The 23,747-nt window shown below is 37.9% G+C and overlaps 2 protein-coding genes across 11 annotated transcripts in view; one reads left to right on the top strand and one right to left on the bottom strand.

Annotated features, from left to right (window-relative positions):
- The window catches only part of LOC103883540 (histone H2A type 1-A), a 134,659-nt gene that overhangs the window by 57,816 nt on the left and 53,096 nt on the right, over positions 1-23,747 (top strand). The window lies entirely within an intron of this gene.
- The window catches only part of SLC17A4 (solute carrier family 17 member 4), a 103,293-nt gene that overhangs the window by 72,369 nt on the left and 7,177 nt on the right, over positions 1-23,747 (bottom strand). For 7 of the 9 annotated variants that reach the window (XM_031666973.1, XM_031666974.1, XM_031666975.1 and 4 more), the window contains exons 2-3: positions 21,350-21,450; positions 4,300-5,698 (exon numbers count right to left, since the gene is read on the bottom strand). The gene's annotated coding sequence lies outside the window, so the exon portion shown is untranslated. Of the gene's footprint in view, positions 1-4,148; positions 5,699-21,349; positions 21,451-23,747 lie in introns of those variants that run through there. The other 2 variants (XM_031666971.1, XM_017957643.3) reach the window with 2 other exon arrangements.

Here is a 23,747-nt window from a genome sequence, read left to right as displayed (position 1 = left end):
AATGATCATTGGCTCAACAATGAAATCAAGATGAAAATTTAAAAATTATTTGAAATGAACGACAACCATGACACAACCTATCAAAACCTCTGGGATACAGGAAAAGCGGTGCTAAGAGGAAAGTTCACACCATTAAATGCCTTCATCAAAAAGTCTGAAAGAGCACAAATAGACAATCTAAGTTCACACCTCAAGGAACTAGAGAAACAAGAACAAACGAAACCCAAACCCAGCAGAAGAAAAGAAATAACCAAGATCAGAGCAAAACTAAGTGGAAATTGAAACAAACAAACAAAAAAATACAAAAAATAAATGAAACAAAAAGCTGGTTCTTTGAAAAGATAAATAAAATTGCCAGACCACCAGCAACATTAACCAAGGAAAAAAGAGAGAAGATCCAAATAAGCTCAATTTGAAACAAAACGGGAGATATTACAACTGAGACCAGAGAAATACAAAATATCATTCAAGACTACTATAAACACCTTTACGCGTGTAAACTAGAAAACCTAGAGGAGACGGATAAATTCCTGGAAACATAAAACCCTCCTAGATTAAACCAGGAAGAAATAGAAACTCTCTGTGCAAAGGAATGGGGAGGGCAGGAATGGCCATGCAGGAGTTGAACTTTGTCTTTGTTGTTTACATGTGTGACAACAATAATGTAATTTGAATTATTACTGTAATTAAAAATAAATTTCAGGGACACAGGTAGGCTGAGATGAAGAAGGTGAGTGTTTTAGAGTCAGTTGCTGGTATTCTCTGTCAGGTATTCATTTTCACTCCAGGAAAGAAATGAGGAGGGCACTGCCCCGTCACTTCAAGTCAAATGATAGGAGCTGCCCGCAAGGGGGTCATTCAGGGAGCTTGACCTATGTCCCTTATGTATGTGTGCTTGTGTGTATGTAAAGGTGAGTGAGACATGCCTCAGAATCTAAGGGCATGAGGTGGTGACTCCTGGTCTGAGGCTGCAGAGCACAGCAAAGGTCTACACCGCACTGGAGGCTGTGATACATTCCACAGCAGCAGGGGTGAAGACGCACAGGTAGAGACCAGCAGGTCCCTTATGAACCAGATATGGATGACTCAGGAAAAATCCAGTTTACAATCTCTTAAAATGAGAACTGTCTGGAGAGGCCACATGACCCCAAAAGAGAGGACAGACTATCTGATGCCCAGCACCTGAGAAAGGAACCCTAACTGCTGAGTTAGTGAACACATATCACCCCTGACATGGGAGGACTAATGGATGCCACCACTGGGGTACAATAAAGGATTCAGCATTGAACATTCATCCAACCCAGAGACCACCAATGCCAAGGCACAAGAGTTCCGGCTAAGAAAGACACTTCCTGCTTCTTGCTTCTAACTCCCTACCCACCAGCCATGGAAAGATCAGAAGCGACAGCTAGCAAGAGGGGTGAGAGTAGTTGCTGACAGAGAAAGGGAACAAGAAGCCAACCAAATGATCCCTTCCCTCCCCAGAACCAAGCTGGAGTGGTGGGTGGCGGGGCAGGAGAATGAAGGTTTACTTTTAGATCAAGTTTGGAATTTTCTGGTTTTCACTGGACTGGATCCATTAATTACAAAATGAGATTATTTGAAGACTACAAATAAACAATAAACCCATTACTACTGAAAATGATCAGAGAAGTTACAGCACCAAGCAGATATAAAGTTACAGCACCGAGCAGATGTAAAGGATACGATGAAGTTACAACACCAAGCAGACGTAAAGGAATAAAATGTAAAGGGATAAGCAGTAGGTGCTGGTGAAATGAAATCATTTTCCATGTGCTCTCTGTGAAGGACTCTTCTTATTAATATAAAAGAAAATAGACCTGATCCTTTGGTGCTATTGTGTTTAAAGATAAGTGGAAATGTTACATAATGTCACCACTAAAGTTGATAAGTGAGCAACTGACAGAGAAGTTGCCTCAATGATGTCCTTCAAAACCACAGATGTTAGACCATGGAGCCCTCTAGTCTGCACTGAAATTCAAAAACACACTCAAAATTGAATTAAAATCCAAACAAATACTCGTTGGCAAATGGAATAGTTCTAGTAACTCTGAAAAGAAACTTGGTAAAATGAGGGGACTGAATAGTCTGCTGGAAAAATAATTTGCTTATGATTTATTTTCACACCTCAGGGCAATTAGTTGAATTGAAAAACTCGTATCAGTCACAAGAACTAAAGACATAGCCTTCAGGGTAACATTTTTTCCCATAGGCTATACCCATACAGACTCTTCTAGTGTCCCAACATCTAAGAGTTCACTGACCACAAGTTCATTCATTGATTCAGTAAACATTTATTGAATCAATGAATGCAATGTTGTGCTTTCATAGCTCCATCTCCTGCATGACTGAAGGACTTAGTAATCATTAAATTGCCCTCTCCTTGTGCTTATTATAACCAGCAATCAATTGCCAGTTTTTTCAGTAATGGGCGATCATGGTTTTGCTGACGTTAATGAGAGCAGTGGGAACAGACAGCCGAGGGCGAAGGGAGGACAGTGCTGTTGTGGAGCAAGGGATGCAGGCACAGACAGTACACCTGTGAGAAAGTTACATCCCAGGAGGGGCACATATGAAAAGAAAGAAGTAAGAATGCCACATGGTATGAAAAAACAAGAGTAGCACTGACAGAAACTAGGTCATTAGCATCAGGAGAGGAGGGCAAGCACTCTGCTTAGTCTAACCACTTTACCTAGTGTGGTTGTGTGAAATGGTTATATTTGAGCTGAAATGGAAACACTGAGAAGGAGGCAGCACTGAGCAAGAACATGCCAGGCAAAGGAACCAGCAAGTCTGTCACGTTTTTCTAGGCAGAAGGTAGTCCAGCGTGGCGATGCAGAGTGAATGAGGAGGTTAATGGTAGGTAATGAGATCAAAGGGGTGGGCAGGGACCAGACCATTTTGGGTCTTATAGGCCAGGTAAGGGGACTGGATTTACTATGGCCACTGTGTGGCACATGGGCTATAAAGGACAAGATTGAAAACCAAGAGACTGAACAAGAAGCTGTTTCTTGACCTGTGCAAGTGTTGATGGTGGATGGGCTAGGCTAGCTGTGGTGAAAAAGACCACATTCAGGACCTGTTTTGGAGATATGCCACTAAGACTTGCTAATGAGGTGTATATGGGAACAAGAGAAAGGGAAGAATCATCAGAGACTTCCAGACTTATGACTTGAGCAAATGAGTGAAAGTGTTGCACTCAAAGTTGGGGAAATGAACAGGGAGGGCAGCAGGTTTCAGAGGAAAAGCAAGAACTTTATTTTGGACATAGGGGTTGAGACTCCTGTTAGACTCAGAAGGGAAGATTGACAGGTGAGTTTTGTGTCTGTGAGTCCATAGCTAAGAACAGAAGGGCCTTGGTAGAAATATAAATTTGTAAGTCATCAGCCTTATCTATTTATTTTGAAACCAGGTAAATGAGGAAAAAACAGCAAAGAAATGTAGCCAGCCATTCTTATATCAATTTCTCATCAGTTTTTCTTGTCAAGACTGCTTGTATCCGTTCTTTTTGGATTCATATGCATCCTGTTCCTCTGCTAGTCATCAGTTCACTGTAGAATGAGACTTTTCCTTAAGGTGCTGTGCAGAGCTATTAATAGCTCAAATGTCGGCTTATGTGGTCTCAGCACTGAACATTTTTCCTCCCTATGAGAAACAGCCCATGGCTCTCACTCACAGTTTGCAAATAAAGTCCTCTGCCCTAAACTCTTCATCATTAACCACTTCCCAAAGCCAGGTTAGATTTCATTTATTTTGCTTTCCCATAAATTCACTGGAACCAAACCAGAACAGTTTGGTTTTGACTGATATTTTAGGCATGATGAAAATCTTCCTCTGTGAGAATTCAGTATTGGCATTTATTGTTGCACTGTGGATTTGATCAATGCTTAAAAAAATTAATATATTTCACAAAAGCAATCCAAATATATCATTTAGTTTTTCTCTCTCTTCTTCTCTCTCTCTCTTCCTCTCTCTGTCTCTTCCTCTTCCTCTGTCTCTCTGTGTGCCTGTGTGTGTGTGTGTCTGTCTGTCTGTCTCTGTTCAGCTATACTTTTAGAAAATTTCATTCTCTTGAATTTATTCCCTGTAGTTCCATGGCACTTAATGCAACATCCCTTCTCACTTACCAGAATTATCTCAGGACACAGGCATTCTCTTCTCCACTCCCACAGTCTCTGCCCCCAAACAGCAAATTAAGCTGCTCTCTAATGGAAAAAGACCCATTCCCATCATCTCAAAAGCAGAATATTAAGTGTAAAAGTTTGAAAGCTAACTAACCTGAGGGAGGAAGAGTGCAGGATCCTCATTCCTTTCAAATAAATTTCTCTAAGCTCTTTGCAATTGTCTAATTCTGGGAGGTAAATAATTACCCAAAACCTTTAGCCCTTATGTTACCAGCTTGGAGGATTTTATTGGCTCAGTGGTTTAACTTTTAACTTTACATTTTATTGTTTGATTGATAAGCAAATCAAGCTCATTAAATCTTCCTCATGCTTCAAGCCCAGCTGAGGTCACCTATGTCTTCCCTCATCCTTAATCAGAATCAATGTCCCTTCTTATAAGGATCCTGACACCCCACATGCCTCACTGACAGCACTGTGCCCTTCTGGGGTCTCTCAGAGTTATTATAATCTTCATGGAGATGGGGTATATTTGTTCCCTTTGGGTCCCTTTTCCACCATCCTCCTATTTAATAGAACTGAGTTTTCCAAAGAGGAGAGACTTAATACATTTTGGTCGACATGAGTGATTTTTGTGGTTTTCTGATTGTAACTTTTTGCACAAAGGCCAATGAGTTTTCTGTGAAAATTAACTCTGTGATTCTCCTCCCTTTTATGGCAAAACATTTCAGAAGACTCATACATATTTGCATTCTGTTTCCCCACCTCTAGTTTTCTCATGAATCCATCAGCAACAAGACAGCCCTTAGCAAAGCCATCACCAGCCTCTCTGCCAGCAAATCCAGCAGTCACATCCCAGGCCTCATCTGTCAGTGCTTGACAGATTCCATCACTTGTTCCTTCTTGATGCCTTGTTTCATTTGATTCCATCGGATCTGATTTTCCTCGTGTCTCATTGGTTGTTCCTTCTCAATAAGTTTTGCTGAATCCTTACCTTTTCTCTGGTTTCTACTGTTGATGTGCCCAAGACTCTGTCCTTGAATTTCCTCCCTATCTAAACTCACTCCCAAGGAGATCCCAGCCAGTCCCCTTTCCTTTCACACCTGATTCTGACCTCTTCTCTGGGCTTCGACTTCAACTTCATCCGTCTCTCATTGAGTACCCATTAGGTATCACAGTCTTATGATGGCAAGCAGAACTGAATCCCCCTCCAACCCTACTCTTAGCCCAGGATTCCTCATCTTGGTTAATGGCATCACCATTTCCCTGTTAATCTTGCCAAAAAAAATCAGCCTTCATTCTATACTTTCCATTAACATTCATTCCAACAGTATGTTCTATCAGTTCCACCTTCATCTCTTTCCATTATTTTTTATTTCCTCCATTCCTATCACAATCATCTATCACCAGGGTAAATAAAATGATTACTTACCTGGCCCCACTGTTTCAATTCTCTCTCTTTTAATCCATCTCGCATAGCAGGCACAATATTGGAAATATACATATGCTCATGTTACTTACTGGTATAAAAGTCTTCCAAAGCCTTCCCAGAGAACCTAGGACAAAAGAGAGCAAATTGACCTTCCTGAAGGTGCTCCAATGCCTTACATCACCTCGGACACACCAACCTTACTGACCTCTGCCCTGTTGTTCTTCCCTCACTAAATTCCATCCAGTTCTGCCTTCTCCATGAAGTTCAAGGCCTCTGCACTTGCAGTTCCTCCTGTCAGTGATGCCCAGCTCCCCAAGATGATTGCAAATGTTTTACCAATGTTGTTAGAAAAATAAAACACATGAAAATAGATTTTCCAAGAAGCCTCTAATATGGTCTTGATTTTGTGTCAGTCTAGGCTAACTTGCGTATTTATGTCTTAGTTTTAATAAATATTTTTTAATTTTAAAAAATTAAAAATAGATCAAAGATTATAGAATAAGGGTATAAAGAAAATATTTTTGTATAGCAGTACAATATGTTTGTGTTTTAAGCTGTTATTACAAGAGTCAAAAAGTTCAAAAGCATTTAAAAGTTTATAAAGTCAAAATGAAATAGTAAGCTAGAATTTATTATTGAAGAAATAAATTTTTTTATAAACTTAGTGTAGCTTAAGTGCACAGTGTTTACAAAGTCTACAGCAGTGTACAGGCATGTCCTGGGCCTTCACATTCACTCACTGCCTCAGCCGGAGTAACTTCCAGTCCCACAAGCCCCTTTTATGAAAAGTGTCCTAGATGTACCATTTTTTATCCTTTTACTATACCTTTTCTATGTTTAGATATGTTCAGATTCTCAAATATCACTGTTTCAATTGCCTACAATATTCAGTACAGTAACATGTGGTACAGGCTTGTAGCCCAGGAGCAATAGGCTAGACCATGTAACCTAGGTGTATAGCAAGCTCTACCATCTAGGTTTGTGTAAGTGCGCTCTATGGTATCCACACAACAACAAAACTGCCGCACAGCACATTTCTCAGAATGTATACCCATGGTTAAGCATCGCACGATTGTATTATAGCAAATATACAGCACATACTCTGTGGGGAGAAGAAGCAGTAGATGAGTTTCTGTGGCTGGCACTATTAATTGGTTAAGCCAAACTACATTTCCAAGTTTCTGTGCCGTAGCTTGTATCTACTATAAGAAATACAGAAACAAAAACTTCATTTCTGTGGCTTCCTTGAAACAAATGGGATCTACACATTTCTGGCCATTGATGCATAAAAAGAAGTAGGCCTGTGTCTCATCTTTTTTTCTTTTTTCTTTTTCCTTCTGCCTTAACAGTGGATGTCAGGTCTCGAGGTGTGGCAAGTACCTGATGGCTCATGAGTCAAGAGCAAGATGAAAGCCAATAAACTGATGGTGGCTGTATCAGTCAGGATAAGCTAAGTTACACTGGGATAACAAATGACCCAAAAATCTCAATTGCTTATAATAACAAAGTTTTATGTGCTGTTCACAATTCATGACCATTGTGTCTTGGCTACGGCTTCTCACCATGTTTTCCTCACTTCAGGGCCCAGTTTGACAAATCAGGCTTTATTTGGAACACGGATGGTCTCATGGCAGAAGTAAAAGAGAAATTATGGCGAGCCAAGTGTTCGCTCTTACAGGTTTTGCCTAGGTGTCACTTCCACTCAAATTTAATGGGGCAAAGCAAGTCAGATGGCCAAGCCCAATAGAACCAAGATAGAGAAATATAATTCTTTCCAGGGGAGGACCAGGGAAAATTTTTGAATAATAATATAAGCTATCACTGTCCGAGCTTCAATTCAAAATTATTTAGTTAGTTAACTATCCCTTCTGCACACAAAACATACTTACTCCCTTCCTATGAAAAGTCGATTCAAAGTCTTATTTAATTATAGCTTCAGGGCTAATGTTGACAATTTTATGATATTCTCTCATCAGGTTGAATATGACTTGTCTTGCTCCAGAAACTCATGAACTAATGAGACAAGGTGTGTGCCTACACACCCATGCACACCCAATGTGTCATGCTAGGACACAGAAAAGATAATTGCAGACAGAATTGCACAGTAGTTTGTAGTTTAAAGAAATCTGAGATCATGTGGGTAGCTATTTCAGTCTTCGTCCTATCTCCCCACATGAGATAGTCGCTAATAAATCTGTGGCTGTGCACATCATGAGTAATTCCCCCAGGATATTATTTTTCACAGGTCTTGGCTTCACGCTCTGGTCAGTCCTTCCTTTTCCAATATCTCCTTTGACCATATTTGAATAGTCCTTGCAGACTGGGCAGAATGCTTAGCCCATTGCTGACAAAAAAAAAAAAAATTTTTAAAGAGGACACCCCACACACACACAAGTGATGTAACCCTTGATGAGTCACAGCCTCCTTTATCCAGGCTGGTAGTTCTGTGGTATTATGTCACTCAAAATCATAACCAGTTTCCTATATAAGTGCTTCTCTCTCCCTCCTTTCTCTCTCTGTCTCTCTCTCACTCTCTCTCTCTCTCTATGACATGGGTTACTTTGAGCCTACCAGACTTCAATAGAAAAGCCATCACCTTTGCTTCATTGTTTTTATGAATGGTTACCACCTTGGTTTGATGCTTGCACAAGGCCAAGCTTTAAAAGGACTTTCTTACTTAAATCATTTGTCAGTTTTAACTGTTGGGAGTTGAGAAATAGTGTCTTTCAACTCAGTAAGTCTAGAGTTTTTAGTTTCTCTCAATTTCCTTCATTCTGATTTTCAAACCAGCTAATTACTTTGTGAGATTATGTCTTGTCTTATTATACTTTGTTAAATATAGTCAATAGTAAATCACACAATTTATATTAATTATGCCAAGAATTTCACCAAAAATAGTAAGCTCAATAGGGAAATTACCTATAAATTAGTTTCTAAAGTTTTCTAAATGTTTCACCTGTGCAAATTAAGTACTACTGCCCTTCTAAACTCTAATAACAGCTGCTTTTCTGCTTCTATCCCATCCCTGAAGCTAATGCCTCAAAAATGGTGGTGCTTTGTCTTATTTTGTTTTTAATTTATGGCAACACCCTATGCTATACCTTGTACTAATTTCTGTATTGGTTAGAAAAGGAGAGTTATGCTGTGGTAAGATATGAAGCCTTAATTAGTGGCATACAATGTAATTTTATTTCCTGCTTCAAGATACATGTCTAGCACAGACCAGCAGCAGCTGTGATCCACATCATCTTCCTGTTGAGACCAGGCTTATGGACAGCTTCCATTTGAAACATTGCAGCCAGTCTCATGGCACAGAAAAGAGAGAATATGTGTAAAAACTTATGGCTGGAAACATGTTATTTGTAATTAAATTGAATTGATCAAAGTAAGTCACATGATCTAGATGGACATTAATGCAGCCAAGAAGTATGAGGAAGGCAGCAAGTATCTGCGAACAATAATATATTCTACCATGGGGTCGAGTAGAAAAATAAAAAAAAAAACTTGGGTCCCTCAGGCTTTATTGAACTGGTATACCAGTTCTGAACTGCCTATAAATTGGGAAAAATAAAAATCTATTTGTTTAAGCCATTACCTGCATACAGTTCAAGAAGTAAGCAGTGTCTACTTTGGTATTAAACTCACTTGTATTGAGTTTTATTTTCAATGCCTTCATTTTTTTAGGTTTTATTTGTCTCCTTGTAGGGAAAAGAAAGATCAGACGACATAGACACAATCAGATATTGTGTCTATGTAGAAAAGGAAGACATAAGGAACTCCATTTTGACCTGTACCCTGAACAATTGCTTTGCCCTGAGATGCTGTTAATCTGTAACTTTGCCCCAACCTTGAGCTCACAAATATGGAATCAAAGTTTAAGGGATCTAGGGCTGTGCAGGATGTGCCTTGTTAACAAAATGTTTACAGGCAGTATGCTTGGTAAAAGTCATCGCCGTTCTCCGTTCTCGATAAATGCACAATGCACTGCGGAAAGCCTCAGGGACCTCTGCCTGGAAAGCCGGGTGTTGTCCAAAGTTTCTCCCCATATGACAGTCTGAAATACGGCCTCATGGGATGGGAAAGACCTGACCGTCCCCAAGCCCGACAACCGTGAATAGTCTGTGCTGAGGAGGATTAGTAAAAGAGGAAGGCCTCTTGCAATTGAGACAAGAGGAAGGCTTCTGTCTCCTGCCTACCCCTGGGAATGGGTAGGTATGAAACCCGATTATACGTTTGTTCAATTCTGAGACAGGAGAAAAACCGCCCTGTGGCAGGAGGCGAGACATGTTGGCAGCAATGTTGCTTTATTATTCTTTACTCCACTGAGATGTTTGGGTAGAGAGAAGCGTAAATCTGGCCTATGTGCACATCCAGGCATAGTGCCTTCCCTTGAACTTATTTGTGACACAGATTCCTTTGCTCACATGTTTTCTTGCTGATCTCCCCACTATCACCCTGCTCTCCTACCGCATTCCCCTTGCTGAGATAGTGAAAACAGTAATCAATAAATACTGAGGGAACTCAGAGACCGGTGCCAGTGCAGGTCCTCTGTATGCTGAGCGCCTGTCTCCTGAGCCCACTGTTCTTTCTCTATACTTTGTCTCTGTGTCTTATTTCTTTTCTATCTCTCATCCCACCTGACGAGATATACCGACAGGTAGGAGGGGCAGGCCATCGCTTCACTCCTCCCATTTTTTCCCTTTTCTTTATAGTATTTATAAATAGTTTATTAGTGTTTTATATATCTACTTTCTTAGTTTCTGTAATTTCTTATGATGTTTTATTATCTGAAGATCTGGAGAAGAATGTCCAATCTTTTTGTGTTCTCCTGACTCTTGCTCATACGTGATTGTTTCAGGTGTGTTGTGTAATTTCAGATTGTGAGTTCATATTTAATGTTTCACCTCAGCTAACCCTGCCATGGATTGAGAGATTGTTTCTCCAGAGAGGTGTTGTGTTTGCCTCTGTTCAGTAACACCAATCTGAGACCTTTTGTGTTCCTGACTGTCATAGATATAGTACTGATATTTCACCATAAAACAAGACATTGGGGTTTAGGTTAAGATATATTTGGCCCATGTATTACGAATAATGTTATTCTTGTTTTACTAAGAATTTTTTCATGTAAAATAAGTAACAAATATACACATCTGCCCTTCTAGCAAATTTTGAGTTTTTTGAATTCACTTTTTTTAATCTTTTGGCTTGGAATTATAAATTCCATATTGTAGATTTCCAAATGTCAATATATCCTAGGCATCTTAGTCAATTTGGACTGCTGTAACAGAATACCATAGACTGGATGGCTTAAACAACAGAAGTGTATTTCTCACAATTCTGAAGGCTGAGAAGTTCAAAATACTGACAGACTCAGTATCCGATGAGGGCACATTTCCTGGTATGTGGACAACTGTGTTCTCCAACTCCAGAGAGTTGTATCCTCCAGTGGTGAAGAACAGAGAAAGCATGCTCTCGTGTCTCTTCTTATAAAGGTACTAATCTCATTCATGAGGAATCCAGCCTCATGACCTAATCATTTCCTAATCTCATCCCACTGGTGGTTAGGATTTTAACATATGAATTCGAGGGACACTCAAACATTCAGTCCATAACAGTAGGTTTCTTGGAAGAATATTTCTGGCTAAAAGATACTTGAAGAATTTGTGCAGCTTTGGAGGTGTAGTGTTATTTGTTGGCTGATTTACTGACATCCTAGAATCATATTCTCCAGACAGCTGAGCTAAAGGCTGCAAGTTTACAAGCCTCCTTTCATTGCTTCTAATCCAACCAGCATTTAAGCCTAGCTCTTACATTGTGGACATGCAAGCCCTAAAATAAGATTTCCCCATGGATCTACCATGATCTACATATTTATTCTTCTTTCTCAGGAACTGTGCTGTTGTCAGAATGTCAAAACAATTGCACTTTGCTCCTTTACCCTGAATGCCCTAACCCGGAAGAACGGCAATGTTGCTGCAGGAATACACTGGGCTGATTGCTCTGCTAACTGTAGGAGGTGCTAAAGTAGATCCACTTTGATACTGGCATCCTCTCTGCACCTTAAACATCATGAGTTTCTCTGTTGGTGATATTCTTGGTGAACCGCTTTGAGAGGCCCCTGTCATTACAATCGAAGGTACTTTTTAGCATACTGTGAACTTATAAAATAAGATCTGTGACAAAGTACTCTTTTTATTGTCAGTCTATCCCTGATGAATCAGTCAGTGGCTTTGTTGGCTCTGTTTCCTACTTTGTGACTAAAAGAAGTTATATTACGCATTAAAACCTAACCTCTAAAGTGGCATACCATCAATCCTGCCATATTGTTTTTCATTGGTTGCGCAGCCTGGTACAGGGTGAGAAGGGGATACACAGGGTTGGAATAGCAGGAGGCAGGAATAATGGGGTGCCACCTTAGAAGCTACCTATTATACTAGGACTACAATTAAGTCATCCAAAAGTATGATATTGTCTTATAGTTGACCATGGCTAAATTCTATGCTTAATAACTTGTCTAATATTCCACAACAAGGCATATGGTGGTGATAAGAGTTTGATTTTTTTTGAGGTTTCTGATTCTAATGGCAATAAAACTATCTTACTACTGAACTCAGGATGCTACGCCTTCTTTTGGCATGTATTCATTCAACAATTTTTATAATTTATCCCAATACCCTTAGTTTATTAAGAATTTTAAACTTTAAATGCATTTTTAATGCATTTTAGCAACTATTGTGAGGAATATAATATTTTATCAGTATTGACTTATTTAGTTAATTACCTTTATAAATGTTGTTATACCAGAATCATGGATGTCATTGCATTTTGAAGAACTCCATGAGGACTCCACCTGAAAATAAGCTGCTGAAGGATCATCAAAACTAAAGATTTTTTCAGAGCAACTAAGTTTTAAAAATAAGAGCTGTGATTTAACTATGGTTTCCATATTTATATGCTATTTATGAATCATACAGTTAATTTGATAAGACAGGTAATACAGATAAGACATGATGCATTTTTGTTTTAATTTATTATCTGAAGCTGCAGTAAACATTTAAGTTCACTAGACTGATAACAGCTAATACTATTTATTGTTAGGATTGCAAAATCTGCCTATGAGTGATCCTCTCTGTCTTTTAAGTCAAATATGTGAATTTGCTTCCCAAGTATATCTTTAAAGACTTCTGAAGCAATCTTGTGCAACGACACTTTTTCTACAAAGCCTATCAGGATCTGTTGGCTGAACTTTACAGATGAAATATGGTAGAACCAATTTTTCATGTAAGGGAGAAGCTCTGAAGAGACAAGCTAATAAATGCCCTGATGATGCCCAAACTCACATGGGTTTGGTCCCTCAGAACCTTTCAGCCACAATATCAGAGTATTGTGAGTAATGGATTAGTTCCTTCTAGAAAGAGGCCAGATCATCTGTTTTTGTTACTTTGATGATTCATTATTCTGTAAGTCTGAAATGGAAAGACCTGGAGCCTAAGAAAAGGCCTCCACCTTAGGGAAGTCTGTAATGCAGACTGAGCAAGTTTTACTTTTTCTCTGTGTTTTTTAGTGAGGGGAAAAGGTGTTCTTGCCATGATCTGGCATTACACCCATTGGAAAACATGTGTGAATTTCAGACCAAAGACCAAGTAAATGTTAAAGTATTCCTTTCTCTCTCATTGTCCTCCATACACGTATTTCATTTGGAGGCCTCTCTCAAATGTATAGTTTGTAGATAGTTATGTGCTGGTACATTTTTAACAACTGGCTCTAAGAGAAAAGTGAATATGCACATATACACGCACAAAACATTTACACACCTATATCCATACATATATATGTTAATAAAATCCATGTTACCACTTGCAGGTTAATGTAAAAACTTCCACTAACATTTCTGTATATAATTTGAGAAATAAATTTTAAGCTAAACTGCTTTCTTGATTTTCAGTTTAGACCTATAACTTCAGAGGAATTACTATTTCTTGTAAAAATGTTATCAATTTTAGAATTTTATTGCCAACAATAGTGTCACAAAATCAGACTGCAAACTGCTTGATTCACTATCTGTTTGATCAGAGAAGTCACTCACACATTAACTAATGGGTGCAGTCCTGACATAAATGTTATGTGCTTTTATTTCATATTTCAAAAAAATGAAGGAATATGAAAGTATGTCAAAACTTTGCTCAGACGTCAATGGCATGAGCAACTACTTGCTGAACTGGATAATAGTTTTTGGGTACTGAAATAATATTTCTATAATATTTTGGTCTATTCAGAATGTAATAGCTACAGATATGTCACACTTTTAAGATTAATCTACATTATTAACATTTTCTCCAAGATTTTCTTAAGTCTAGACAATCAACAATAAAGTCCTAATTTACAGTGTTTGTTGATTTCCATGGTGTGAGAATGTCCACCAGGCTAACTTCCAGCTACCCATACATTAGTGAATGCAGATTTGGGAAGAGATGCACAATAGCATACCACTAAATAGCATTTCTACCATTCAGATAGAATTGACATAAATAACCTCAAGAGCATGGAGAGCAAATAGTAAAATGTACTGTATTTTCATCTTTCTAAATTTAATTTAACTGTAATTTTTTATAATTTAATTTTTAATAATGGTGGTGTTTAACAACAAGGTTGCAAAATTCCTGCAATTTTAATAATTGGTCCTCGTGAGTAAGATTGCATTCATTTGAGCCAGCTCCAGCACAACCCTGGCTCTGTGACTGCTTATAGAGATTAAATGACTGCCTAAGAGAATCCCAAATTTCTGTTTCAAGCAAACTGGACAGGTGTGTTTCCTTATACTTCACCAGTTCCCCATTACAATCTATCCACATTGATGCCATCAGTTTCTTGATTACTCACACATCTGACCATTCACTCCTGTACTCAGAAGCCTTGGATGTCTACTTTTTAAATTAGAGGTTCCAGTATCCTTAGCATGCCACACAAAGGTTTGTGTCAACTGACATCAAGCTGCCATCCAGTCATATCTCCCCACTGTATGTCCATGTTCTCTAGTCATATTAGATTAGTCTTTACTACTCAAAGAAGCCATGGCTGGTCACACCTTAGTGCCTTTGATGACTCTCTTCTATCTCCCTGAATGGACCTTGCCCTTTTCTCTGCATGGAACTTAGTGACACCCTTTTCCAGATCTGACTCAAATATTCTTCCCCTTGGGAAACTTTTCTCACCCTCTTCTCCCTCCAGTCAGAACCATATGCTCAACCCAGTAATTCTCATGAACTTTTGTATATATATATATGCTATAGCACAGCTTTCTTTCACATTTATGATTTTCTGAAAGCATGTGGTTTATTTATTTATCCATTTTATTACACAAAAACTCCTTGAAATATTACCTAATTTTCCCAGGCCAGAAGCAGTATCTGTCACACGTGCATGCTCCGTAACCCTTGTTTAATGTGGATGACATTTAAGACCTTAACTATATTGGCATTGCAAGCATAAACCAAGTACTTTCACAATTAGTTTTTTCTTAATAAACTACTTAATGGAATTTCATATTATTCTGCTTAGTACTTCTGCATCTACTCTAGTAATCGAGATTAGCTTCAGGTTGTCTTGTGTTTCCTTCATCTAGTTTTGATTTCATGGTAACACTAGCTCACAGAATTACATAGAAGGTGCTATATTTTCCTATACTTTGAATTGGTTTACAAAACCTGAAAGTTTTTTTTTTTTAAAGTTTCTGGCAGAAATAGAAGGCATCTCATAAAGACTGTATCATCAGAGAACTATATTCAAAAGTCATTGGAAATAATCTATTCTCTGTGTAGTCATGTTGCCAATACAAAATACAATTTGTTTCATTCATTTCAGTTTGCTTATTTTCCTTTTGATTTAATTTTATTTCTTGAACCTGTAAATCATTAACATGGTTTAAATTGTTCCTCCTTTTTACCAAAAAAAAAAAAAAAGTAGTACTCAATACACAGTTTTTTCACCTTTTTTATAAAAACTTCAAATATATCATGGAGATTTCTGTACCAACACATGAAGATGATTCTCATTCATTTCCATGGCTTTCCAGGTGTTCTACTGTGAGTCTGTTCTAGACATTACTCAACATTTCTCTGTGGATAGACTTTAACATTATTTCCAATTTTTTATACTACAAATAATCTGCATGTACAACCTTGTACATCTTTGTTGTTTCATATATGTGGAGTTTTATTTTCAGGGTAGATTGCTAGAAGAATTCCTGGGTCCATGGTTAAGGCATATGTTATTTTGTTAGGTTTTACTAAATTCCCCACGAAATGTATTAATTTATGTTTTTATTTTATTATTATTTTTTGAGAAATGGGATTTTCCTCTGTTGCCCATTGCAGTGGCAGGATCATAACCTACTGCAGCCTTGAACTCCTGGGCTCAAGGAATTCTCCCACCTCAGCCTCTCGAGTAGCTGGGACTACAGGTGTGTGCCACCACATCCAGCTAAATTTCCCACCATACATATTATACCATTGTACACTTCCACCAGCAGCTGTATGAGTGTGCCTATTTCTATTCCAGTCTTGGCCTCCCCAGTAACTAGGATTACAGGTTCATGCCACCACACCCAGGTTTTTTTTGTTTTGTTTTGTTTTGTTTTGTTTTGGTGAAACAGCATTTCAGTATGTTGCCCAGGCTAGTCTTCATGGTCTCAAGCCATCCTCCCTCCTTGACCTCCCTAAATGATGGAATCATAGGCATGAGTCACTACACCCCACTGGATTTTGGTTTTATGACAAAAGTTTCCTGCCCAGGTTCCCACTCAGGGCCATTTATGCAAATAAAGATTTTAAATTCAATTAGTTCTGATTGATGAATGTAACTTAGCTCTGATTGGTCAATACAGTCAAGTCCTGATATGGCTGAACTCTGATTGGCTACCATTGCTGAACACTGGTTGGCTTCCAAGCCCAGAAGTCTCTGTTGGATGATCCTTTTAACCTTGGGAGTGGTTGCCCAGAGGCTCTGGCTGTAGTTTTACTTTGGCACCAATAACGACTGTTTTGGCTTGATTGTAGAAAGGGAGGCTTTGTGATACTTTAACAACATTTTTCTGAGAACACAGAGTATTTGAACACTCCCTCACCCAGCTATGGCTCTCTGGTTCTGTTTGAAGTTTTGAGAGCCTCAGTTTGTCACAGGGAGTCCGTTTTGTCTGCCAGTCAAGTGTATACTTCAATAATGTGATATTTTGTAGACTTTTTTTTTTTTTGAGACAGAGTCTCACTCAGTCTTGGCGTGATCTCCACTCACTGCAACCTCTGCCTCCCAGGTTCAAAGGATTCTCGTGCTTCAGCCACCCGAGTAGCTGGGATTACAGGCATGCACAACCATGCTCCACTAATTGTTGTTGTTGTTGTTGAGACAGAGTCTCGCTCTGTCGCCCAGACTGGAGTGAAGTGGAGCTATCTGGGCTCATGGCAACGTCTGCCTCCCGGGTCCAAGCGATTCTCCTGCCTCAGCCTCCCGAGTAGCTGGGATTACAGGCGCCCATCACCACGCCCAGCTAATTTTTGTGTTTTCAGTACAGACAGGGTTTCACCATGTTGGCCAAGCTGGTCTCAAACTCCTGACCTCAGGTGATCCACTCATCTCGGCCCCTCAAAGTGCCGGGATTACAGGCGTGACCCACCATGCCGTTTTGGGTTTTTTTGTTTGGTTGGTTGGTTTTTTTTTTTTTGTATTTTTAGTAGAGACGGGGTTTTGTCATGTTGGTCAGGCTGATCTCAAATTCCTGACCACAAGTGATACACCCACCTTAGCCTCCCAAAGTGCTGGGATTTCGGGTGTGAGCCCCAGAGCCCAGCCATATTTTGTATACTTTAACAATGTGGTATTTTGATACATGCATTCAATGTGTAATTATCAAATCAGGGTAATTAGGATATCCATCGCCTCAAATGTTTATCATTTCTTTATGTTGGGAACATTACAAATCTTCTCTTCTAGCTAATTTAAAAGATATAATAAGTGATTGTTAACTATAGTCACCCTACTATACTATCAAACAGTAGAACTTATTCCTTCTATTTTCTACCTATTAACCAACCTCACTTCATTCCCCACCACCTCCTCCACCTTTCAATCTCTGGTAACCATAATTTTACTTTCTATTTCCATGAGATCTACTTTTTTAACTCCCACATATGACTGAGAACATGTGATACTTTTCTTTCTATGCCTGTCTTATTTCACTTAACATCCTCCAGTTTCACCCATGTTGCTGCTAATGACAGGATTTCCTTTTTAAAGACTAAATAGTATTGCACTGTGTATATATAGCACATTTTTAAATTGCAGTCATCCATTGATGGACACTTAAGTTGATTCCATTTCTTGGCTATTGTGAGTAATGCTATAATTAACATGGAAGCGCAGACATTTTATATATTTTCTTAATGTGTTAGAATTGAGATGGGTTTTTTGAACCATTTCATTTTCAGGATTATCTTTGTAAAAATCTGAGAATAAACTCACTTTTCTGAGAAAGGAACTCATCAGTAACGTCAGTATCTTGCATTCCATATAGTCCATTCTTTGGTGGTTAAATTTTTTGCAACTTATATTTTATTGTAATTTTAAACCACCCCCATGGTTATTTATTCTTTTCCTAATGAAATTAGAAGTTCAGTCTAATAACTGTTGTAATCCAACAAATATATTAATCAGTAATTTCTAATATTTGAGAAACCCACATTTTTTTTTAAAAAGTGACTTCATAGATGCTTAAAGTTGTTATATCTTGTAAATATCCAGGTGCTTTGTTTGTTTGTTTTTTGCATTGTCTGGAGAATGTGGATCATATTTTAGTTTTCCAAGTAACTAAGGTTTAGGATCATTGTCTTCCCTTGTATCAGTCAGTTCCTGCTCCAGCCTGTGACTTTACATTTCTCTTCATAAAATTTTAATTTATTTTTATAATGTTATTTCATCCCAGATTTCTCCAGCTCTGGCTTTTTTTAAACCTAGTAACTAATGAATATGAGTTATACTGTCGCCTCGTAGCTAAAAGGGGCTGGTTTTCTTTAACTTTTTGTTTTGAAATAATTATAGGTTCACAGGAAATTGCAAGGCTAGTATATAGAGGTGCCCTGTATCCTTCATTAATTTTATCCCAATGGCCTTATCTTAATCACTATAGCACAATTTCAAAATCAGGCATGTGACATTGGTACAATGTGTGAATAGTTCCATATAATTTTATCACATGTGTAGATTTGTGTAACCATCACAATCAAAGTACAGAACAATTCTATCATCACAAAGATCTCCTTAATGTTACACCTTAATAACCACACCTCGTGCTATCCCGTCTGCCTCACTATCCCAAACCCCTGGAAACCATTGAGTTATTCTCCATCCCTATGACTTTATTTTGAAAAGTTATATAAATGGAATCATATAAGTATGTAATCTTTTAAGATTGACTTTATTTTCACTCAACATAATTTCCTAGAAGTCCCTTCTACTTGTTCTGTTTACCAATAGCTTTTCTTTTTTGTTGCTCAGTAATATTTCATGGTATAAATATACCACAGTGTGTTTAAACTTTCACTCATTAAAGGACATTTTAATTGTTTCTAAGGCTTACCTATTAAAAACAATCTGCTATGGATATATGCATACAGATTTTTATATGACCATAACATTATAGACTGAATATTTGTGTCCCTTAGTTCATATATTTGTGTCCTCTCAATTCACATGTTGAAATTCTAACTTCCAGTGTGATGGTATTAGGAGGTGGAGTTTCGGGAATGTTATTATGTCATAAGTGTAGAACCCTCATGAATGAGATTAGTGCCCTTATGAGAAGAGAATCCAGAAAACTTGCTTTCTATCTCTCTTCTCTCTCTGCCACGTGAGGATACAAGAAGGCTATCCATAAACCAAGAAGAGTGCCCTCACCAGAGATCTGATCTGCCAGCAACCATATCTTAGACTTCCCAGATTTCAGAACTGTGAGAAATATTTTTGTTTGTTTAAGCCACTCGGTCTATAGTATTTTTGTTGTAGCAGCCCAAACTGACTAAAACACATACATTTTCATTTCTCTGGGATGCATGTTCCAGAGTGGGAGTACTAGATCACGTGGTAAGTATATGTTATGATTTTTCAGAAACTGCAAAATATTTCCCACGGTGATCTGTACCATTTTATAGTTTTATCAGCAATGTATGGGAGATGAAGTTTTCCCATATTCATGCCATCATTTGATGTTGTCAATTTTTTAATTTTAGTTGCCCGATAGGTATGTAGTGGTATCTCCTCCTAGTCGTAACTTACACTTTCCTAATGAGCATTAATGTTAAACATCTCCTCATGTGTTTGTTTGCCCTTTGTATGTCCTTGGCAATGAAATGTCTCTTCATGAATATTGTTCATTTTTTACTGGAATAGTTTGGTTTTTTATTGTTGCGATTTGAGAATTCTTTATATTAATATAGATCGAGTATTTTGTCATATATATGGTTTGCAAATATATTCTGTAAGTCTGTAGCTTGTTTCTTCTTTGAGGAGACTTTCACAGAACAAAAGCTTTTACTTTTTTTTTTTCTTTTCTGGATTGTTTTGATTTCACGTCTAAGAACTTTTTACATACATCTAGACTCAAAAGACTTTTCTCCTACATATTTTTTCTAAAAGGTTTATAGTTTTACATTTTTCATATTTAAATATATGATCTATCTGAGTTAATTTTGTGCAAGGTGTAAGGTTTAAGTCAAGATACATATTTTTGCCTATTGCTGTAGCATCAGCTATTGAAAACACTTCATTAAATGGCTTTTTAATCTTTGTCAAAACTCAGTTGGTCATACTTGTGTAGGACTATCTCTGTGTTCTCTCTTCTGTTCCATTGATCTATTCTGCCATTACTACACAATATTGATTACTGTATTATATAGTAAGTCCTGAATTTGGTTACAGTGATCCCTACCACTTTATTCTTTTTCACAATAGTTTTAGATGTTCTAGTTCCTTTTCCTGGCACTTTTTAAAAGATTTATTGTGATTTTTCACATAAACAATCATATCATCTGTGAACACAGGGAGTTTCATTTTCTCCCAAATCCATATGCCTTTAATTTCTTTTTCTTGCCTTATTGTACTAGCAAGGATTTCCAGTATACAGTTGAATTTAATTGTGAGTGAACATTTTGCCTTGCTCCTGATCTTAGATACCAATCTAGAATCCAGGTAGAATCTGAATGTCTAGGATTAAGGGGAATCAGAAGAAACATGTTAAGAATGAAACACTTTATATAATGTAGGACTTATATTTCTCTGTAGTAACAATGGTAGAGAAGACTCTTTTGAAGGAATTCCTAATTTTGTTATTATATTTTGAAAGGGGGAAATTGTCAGTTATCTAGTAACATTGTTATATTTCATTGGAAGGCAGTAACTCATATTTCCAAAATCATATTATTTGGGTGCCATATGATGGTCATATATTACTGGTTGTAATAGCAGTTGTAACCACCCAATGAGGTTTTTTTTTCTTTTGCCTGCTGCCCAGATAAAGCCAATTTATCAGTATAAGGAAATTGCAATAGAGAAACAGTTTAATACATGTAAAACAGGCTAGAATGTAGACTGGAGTTTTATTATTACTCAAACTAACCTCCCTGAAAATTTGGAGGCTAGAGTTTTTCAAAGATAGTTTGGCAAGCAGAGGGCTAAGGAATGGGTGCTGCTGATTGGTTGAGAATGCAATCATAGGGATAGGGAAAATGACCTTCCTGAAGCTGAGTCCACTTCTGAGTAGTGGCCATAGGACCAGTTGAGTCAAGAGTCATGGGTCCAGTGGGGCCATCCAGTCATCAGGAATGCAAACGCCTGAAAAGACATCCAAAAATCCAATCTTAGATTCTACACTAATGACATTATTTACAAGAGTAATTGACTTGTCACCTATAGAATAATGGCTAGTAATGGAATAATGTTTTAACTACAAATTAAGACCCTCTCATCCTCCTAACCTGGTAGGCTTTCATTAGTTTAACAAAGGTGGTTTAATTTATTGAGAAGGGCTATTATAACTTAAACTACAAACTAAATTTCTCCCAAAGTTAGCTTGGCCCATGCTCAGAAATAACCAAGGGCAGTTTGGAGGTTGGTTAGGTAAGATCTAACAAGATCTAGCAAGATGAGGTCAGTTAGGTCAGATCTCTTTCACTGTCATAATTTTCTCACTCTTACAATTTTTGCAAATGTGATTTCATAATGAGTTCAGTTGGACCATGTAATTTAGTACAATTTAAGATGGAAAAGGTAATAGGGTATTAATTTTATTTTTACTGTGTAGAAAGACCTTGAGAACAAATTTAGTTAAATATGGTCCAGTTCTCATAAATTTCAGGATTTCAAAAGAATCTTGGTGTAACAGAAGACACTGAGAGTCAGACCTGCCCATCCTACTGGTCTGATAGGGCTTCTTAACAGCAGAAGGGAAGGAATGGGTTAATGACCTCACGGAAAGGAGTCAAAATGTTCTGAGGATTCAAAAATCTTCTCAAAGCGCCAGCCATACCCCTTGTTTGGCTCTAAATTTGTCTTCTAATTGGTTTACAGTGTTAAAGGAAAGAGAAAAGTTCCATCTTTTAGCTTAATTTCAGGCTTCTTTCTTATTCTTCATTTATCCCTTCTGGCACACCCTGATTAAGAGCAAAGCCATTTAATATCACCAACATGAGTACTGAGATATGGGGCCATGATTAAAGACCAAACACACTTAACTGACTATGATTTTGGGGAGGGGTTTTATTGTGTCAAGCTGAAAATTTTTGCTTAAATTTGTCAGACAGATGTGCTTACAAAAGAAACTCATTATTGAGATAAATTAAGGAGGAAAGGGTGGGGCCCATTAATGGTTCTGTTCTGGGGTAACTGTAGACTGGAAAGAAAAACTGCTGGGACTGAAGTCCTCAGAGAGTGGAATCTGAGATACACAGACATTCCCCCTACCACCCCACCCCCACTACCTTCTCTTTGAACAGCCACAGAAGTTTTTATTTCTGATGTCACCTTTATTTTTTAAAGTGCTCCAAGAGCAAGAGATTCAGCCACTGGCAGCTCTGGATTAATTTCCTAACATTTTTGATTTGTCCTGCACCCTATAAATGTGTCTGTTCAATCTCCAGGTCTGAAAATATCAGAAAAGATTCTTATTGGCTCAGCTTGGGTGGCATGCCCACCCTTTGAACCAATCATGGTACCCCAGTGAGTGCAGTTCCTTTATTGACTAAACCTGAGTGCAGAGTGGACTATCCTGATTGACCATTTTCATCATCCCAGTCTTGTTTGGAACAGCAAGTCATGAACCACTTGTGAAATACAACATACAAGAAAACAATAGAACACAACACAATAATTTAGAAAGGAATGTCAGAATGCTTCCACCATAGCATATTGTTTTTGAAAATTTTTGTCTTAGCTCTTGGTATGTGCATGTTTCCCTAACTGTGACTTTGGTCATGCAGTAAAAGGTATTTCTTAAATGTTTTTTGTAGTCAAAAAAAAAAAAAAAAAAAGGTGAAAAAACTTTTAGCTCTACTGTATAGTTTGGGTACTTGCATTCTGTCAATGTTGATGTTTCCAGATTAGGAGTTTGTGATGTGTTACAGCAGTAAGACAGTTCCCTTGTTTGGTCTTTTGCAGAACAGACTGCATTAGAGCATGATTGCTCACTTATTCACTGCTTATTCTCTGCTCCTCATTCACCCACTTTGGAGGATAATCAGATGTACTTATTTCCCTTCTGGGTTTTAATACCAAGTATTATGTGTCCTTGCTCATTCTCAATTTCATTTGTCTTTAATCCCCCTACATTCCCTATTTTCCGCAGTGTAATTACAGTAGAAAATTGTCATTTCCTTTAGTAAATGTTTACTATGGCTTTCTGAATTTATAAATGAAAAGCAGCCAACACTCACCAAAAATGTTCTGTTTTACTTATTAAAGTCCCTTGTCATGTAATACAATTTGCATGAACTGAGGATGACAGATTAATGCCATCATTTTGAAGCAGCTGCAGTTACTACATTGAACATCAGTGAGTTACTGAAATGATATTTTTTGAAACTTGATCACAGCTCCTTTTCTGAAAGGGTGTATGGCTCTGAGGAGAACTGATG

Source organism: Papio anubis, chromosome 6 (genome assembly GCF_008728515.1).
Source record: "Papio anubis isolate 15944 chromosome 6, Panubis1.0, whole genome shotgun sequence".
Taxonomy (NCBI): Eukaryota; Metazoa; Chordata; class Mammalia; order Primates; family Cercopithecidae; genus Papio; species Papio anubis.
The sequence above is the reverse complement of the archived record's forward strand: the minus strand, read 5'-3'. Positions and strand labels throughout refer to the sequence as shown.